The following is a 6,000-nucleotide window of genomic DNA, read 5'->3' as shown; positions in this document are numbered from 1 at the left end:
TAAATTAGGGTAGGAGTAGCTAGGAGGAGGAGGAGGAGGAGGAGGAGGAATTCGAAAGAAGGTAGGTGGAGGAAGGAGGGTGGATGGAAGCGTGCGTGCGTGTGAGAGCACGTTTTTTGGGGGCAGAGGAGATGGGATGAGATGGGGGTGGCCCCGGGATCTAGAGCGACGGACGGGCCGAGCGCTGCGCTCATGAAATGATGGGTAGGATTGCGGTACCTACATGTAGTGGGTGTTAACGTTCGGGGCACTCGCCGCTCCCGGCCGGGGGGTGTCTTTGTGTCTTTGTGTCCGGCTAGCTAGCTAGAGTTTGATTGGGATTGGGCCATAGCAGAGCGCAGAGTAGAGGAGGGCAGAACGGGCAGAGTTAGAGTGGCCCGGTAAAGACACAGAGAGAGTCGACATATGTCTGGCCTGCCCGGATGAGAGGTAATGGTGTTTACTCGTCGGCGTCGAGCTCGCTGTAGGTAGGTACGGCCCGCTACAGACATACAGTCTACATACAGACCAGACAGACAGACAGGTACAGACATGTTCAGAGACATAGAGGTACATGGCCAAGCAATGGACATTCTGTGTCGCGGGGGAGGAGGATGCTCTGAACCCCTGAGCTGAATTGAATCTCAGTTATAGAGTAATTAACTAGTACTTTTTTTTTTTCTTTTACGAGTTTATTCTACATACTCTACCTTGCCGGCTTCTAGATGCGGTGACATGACATGTGGGCGGGACGTAGATACATAGATTGGGTTGAGATTACTTGATGATCGATCGTCCCATTCCGTAACATTGGAGGAGCAACACGTGTGTTTTGGGTGTGCGGGCTAGAGTAGAGAGGTGCTTGGTGAGAGGTTGATTATGATGGTGAGAGGTTATGATGAGGAGTGGTGAGGGGGGAGGTGAGAGGTGGGTGTCACCTACTGGATTGATGTGAGTTAGACCTGGTGGGGGGAGCTTGTCACAGAGTACCTAGGGCAACATGGAGAGAGATCAGTTATTCACGGCTGTACTCTGCGATCAGTAGTCGATGCACATATTGAGATTCTGTCTGTGTATGTGCGACTCCGCACCAGCTGAACGTCCTTAAGGCAGACAGACAGACAGACAGACAGATCCACAGAACAGATCCACAGAACGGAACACAAAATAACGAGTGATGGTGGGACAGACGCAGCCCAGGTGGTACAGAGCTGTTACATTTCACTCTACTTACGGTACATACAGGGGGACGGGATGGGAGGACAGGCACTAAGGTCAAGCCACGCCGTAGACCAGCGTTGCTTATTACCTGGTAACGGCACAGGGGAAGGGGGGGGGGGGGTGTGAATTCGAGAAGAAGTCAATTTTTTTGCCGCCGCGTGGATCGGAGGTGGAGTCGTTATATTAGGCGGTTGTGGTGCGGTGCGGTGTACTGGATTAGAAATTATATGGATGTTTAACTTGCAAGTGTAGATGTAGCTGTTGATTAGGCGCCTGTTGGTTTGTTATGTAGAGGAGAGAATAGAATAGAATAGAATAGATTCTACATACACTACATGTACATACCCCCCCCCCCCTCCTTTTTTTCGTTTTCCCTATTTTTTTTTCTCTTTGCGGTGCGTTTCGTGGCTGCAGATGTGGACATATTCATGTGCGTCCAATTGTAGATAGGCCGGTAGCTATTACGGGCCTGAAATTCGAAAGCTGAACTCAATTAGATCGTGACTCTACTTCATCTCGAGCGCGAGCCCTAGGCTAGGGAGAGTAATCTACAGACGAATACATATGCGAATATGTCAATGCAAAGCGTACGTTTAGCCCCATTTCCAGGCTCCAGCACCCAGCCCATCCAGCCGTACTGTGCCTCTACAGTCATGAATATACTTGGCAAAACATTACCCCCCCCCCAATACACACCTAACCCTCTCGCATCGCAGCTCTATTTCCACCTCATGTCTTTCATGGGAAAGCATTGGTCGCCGTTCTGGTCCACGGAGAGAGAGGGAAAAAAAATAGTAATAGTAATAGAACTAGAGTGTCTACTCTAAATGCGAATGCGAATGTTTTAGAAAAAAAGAGACATCGCTGCAGTCGCCCCAAAAATACCTTTTGCGCCGCGCCGGACTAGAGTAGTATACTTCTCGACCTACTAGTTTCTAATATAATACGAAAAAAAATTCGAATGGACGCATCAAGTACTGCACTTCCGTCCATACATGATGCGATACATTGGTTCTCACTCGACCTACCTATCCTATTTACTCATTATTGACCTGCAAACTGTCTGTCCGCATTTTAAAATTCTCGCCCGCAAAACAGGTCAATCAAAAAATCCCCGACCCTTTAATTTCCGGAGGGTTCGAGCGTTGGTGGGTTAGGGTTTGTTGGGCCCCAATGTCGTGATTTGATGATATGATATTGCGATTGGTAGATATGTGTCTAAGGTGCAAGTGTGAGTGAAGTTATGTAGGTCTATAAGTAGGTAATTGTGATCATCGTGGATTATCTACTCTATCAATGTGCAGTTACAGTCTGCGCTGATGCTCTACTGTGTCGTGCGCGTACTCTAGGTAGGTTTCTGGAAGGGCTGGCTCTTGGCTCATGGCTCATGTCATGTAGGTGTAAGCAAGTACGTACGACTGAGGGTGAGGGCCATCTCGGATAGTTAGAGTGATGGAGCCTGGAAAGTGCAATATTATTATTATTACGATCGATACCGATTCATTATTATTATTAAGTAGAATTTTATGTGTAAGCAGCACAGACAGAAAGCTTTCTTAACCGGATGCTGCGCGACCCGAGTCCCGAAACAGCCCCCTGGGGGGAGGTGCAATAATCTCGGGGGACTGTTAATGAGCGGTCATGTTAATTGCACTCTGGCGGAGGGAAGGAAGTGTGGTGATGATGCCTTATGGGTACACCATGGGTGGTGAGTGAGCTGCTACTTGCTGCTTGGTGGTGGTGGTGTGTGCAGCGCGCGTTAATTGCCCAGCTTCCTAGCTAGCTAGCTTGGCTAGGCGGGTTTGTCAGAAAGAGAGAAAAAAAGGCAGAAGCACATAACTCCTTTTGCGCGCGCGACTGACGGCACGCCATATTATTGCTGCCCTTTTTTTTGCGTCCTGCATCGCATCAGTTAACAGCTACTCGAAGCGTGAGTGAGTCGCTCGTTCGTATGTGCAGCGAGCGAGAGAAAAAGCCCGATTCGAGGGGATGCGAGGTTAATTGCTGCTACTGCGTTAGGTGGGTTGGTGTTAGGTCCCTGCAGACGCCACGCAAATCTTTGCGCTGTCTCGCGGCCGGTGTCTTTGGTTCTGTCTCTGGCTTAAAATATCCTGTGCGCTCGTTAATGGAGTAGTAACCTGGTGGATCTATGCGATGCGTATCGATTGGCTGGCGCTCAAGTTTTTTTTCTCTTTCTGTTCCTCAGTGTAGTCTGTAGGTATATATGGAAAAATGGGGGTGGCAGAGCCCGGACAAGTTTAATCGTTCACTAGAGTACGAGTAGGTACTTGTCTGCTCATTGTCGCCAACGACCAAGAAACAGCACTTGCATCGCGAGAAGGACGTTGGTCCATGGGCGCTATATCGCATCCGTACCACGTGATTGTCGGAGTGTTGGTTGGTGGGAAGGCGCCTCCCTCCCGGATACCAACATTTGTAATTTGAGGTAATGGGATTGGGGGGGGGGGGGGATGAAGGGATCGGGATTGGGTGTATTTTAACCTTTTCGCCGCCGCTGGAGTGCTTATATGAGGGTGCTCGTATATGTAGTACCGTGGAGTGGGAGGACAGGAATATAGGGGGGTGGTTGGAGGTTGGAGGTTGTGCTGTATGCTGCCACCGCAGAGGGACATGGAGACGTCGACTCGATTGATGGTGATGTGTTTGCTGTAGGTATACCGGTACCTTTCCGGAACCCGTGAGAGAGAGGCTTCAGTCCAATGTATATACCTACATGTACAATGTACATACAGTACCGTACATATGTAGCTCTACATTGACTGTGTAAACGAAGTCTTTACCCGCGCTTGATCCAAGCGAGAGGGTTTTGGCGGCCTTCAGAGTCTAAAGGTATCGAGTTCTAATAATAATCTCCCCACTCCCTTGGCGGTGGAAAGAAGGCAAGGATCCACGGGAGTGGGAGTGGGAGTGGGAGTGGGAGTGGGAAGCGTCTGTGTGACCCAGGATGTTCACCTCCAGACAAAAAGGTTTTTGTCACAACGACACAGACGGGCGGGATGGGAAAGAAAAACACATCCCTTAACCGACCGATTAACATTCGGGGATATGAGTACATAGTGGTACGCTGTAGCTTCCGACGGCTGAAAAGGTACCGATTCATGAGCCATAGCCATCCATCCATAGCCATGGGCCGTGGTGGTGGTGGTGGTGGTGGGTGGATGGATATTGTAAACAAGGGCTCGGGTTCTTTTTTTCGCTGGCACTTCATACAGCCTCTACCTTACCTTAGGCACCTTGTATACATCTTTCCTTACCTTACTTTCCAAGCCGGACTTCCTCCCAAGCTCCATGGTTCCTCGACATCGTCCTCCTGCTTTCCCCCTAGCTTCAACTCATTCCTAGAAGTAGAATACCAGACACGTTTCAGCTTCCTTTAGGAAAGCCCGAAATCGACAGGCAGCCATACAAACACGCAGTCCATGAAACGTGGACAGTGCGCGGCTGATTATTTTTTTTTTCTTTCCTTTGTGCTCTCTTTCTTTCCCATTCCGTGAAAAGTGCATAATTGCTACTCTACATAAAAGTGAAATGCTGTCTTCCCAAACTGGATTTTTTTTCTGCTCTTCTTAAGGGGTCATCCATCGGTCACCAACGCAAACGTAAAAAGTGCAGTTGCAGTTGCAGCTCGGGCGAGGCGTTAACTGTCTGGCAGTTTTGGTACCTGGGCTTTATAACGCCCTTCCTGTCCCCCAATGCCCATTAACCTTTGGAAAGCCACAAAACCTTCGTTGACAGCTTTCCGTAACAGGGAAGGACATGGAAGGGTGGGGCGGAGTTTAAAACAGGGTCTAGGGAGGAAGAGAAAGGGTCTTTGCTCGATTGGGATAGAGCAAGTTGGCAACGGTTAGGTCAGGGGTGGATGAGTGGTTGAGCCGCAGCTGTGGGACGACCAATTACCAGGCGGAAAGAGTCCGGGGGCTTGCGTCATTGCATAACTGGGTCGTCGTTCGGCCTTTTTTCTGTTCCGCTGCTGCTCTCTGTCTTGAATTCTTAGCGATCAGGTAAGGCGGATGGAAGAGGGTTAGTGGTGGAGGAGGTGGGAAGTGAGTGGAGCGCTGTGAGGAGCTATGTAGTAATTTTAGAATCCCCAGCAGCATGTTGTCCATCCATCCGAAGAAACCGAAGAAATGGATTTTTTCCTCTCAACTTGAGCTAGTAGCTTTAGCTAGATCTATGGTGGATCGTATGTAGAGAAAGGAAGCTAATGGGTTTTCTCGGTTCTTCTCAGTTCCTAGATCCTTCCTTTCCAAAGTCCCTTTTAATTTTTTTACTCTCTGTCTCTTTTGTGGACTAGCCTTTCGTTTTCTGCCTCATTCGTGCTTCTTCTTCGACATCCGTTCTATCCACCACATATATAACTTTCTCATACTTCGTACATACAGGCACACTTAGTGGTGCATTCCAACCGCATATCCGTTCTATTCTTTAAATATATTTCTGGTGGCCTTGTGCAGTGCACACTTGATTATCCCTTAAATACATCGAGTGAGTGCGTGACCTGAATGACCCGACTGGTCCACCTGCTACGAAACCTCCTCTTGCTCGTTCGTTATATTACTATTACTCCCAGCTCCAGCATCGAAAAGAGTCAGAGTTAGACCATCGACATCATCAGCCTCAGATCAGAGCTATATACCTATCCCTAGTGTTTATACCCATCGCCTGTTACTGCTGCAGCCAGGTTCAAGCCCCCTCAGCCAGCCAGGGACAGCTACCTACTGCATATCACAGTTCTTAACTGGTATAACCGTTTCCAAATCCAAAACTCACAACCATCAT

The sequence above is a fragment of the Morchella importuna genome (assembly GCF_003444635.1).
Source record: "Morchella importuna strain M04M26 chromosome Unknown Morimp01GS056, whole genome shotgun sequence".
NCBI classification, from domain to species: Eukaryota; Fungi; Ascomycota; class Pezizomycetes; order Pezizales; family Morchellaceae; genus Morchella; species Morchella importuna.
Note: the sequence above shows the minus strand (reverse complement) of the source record.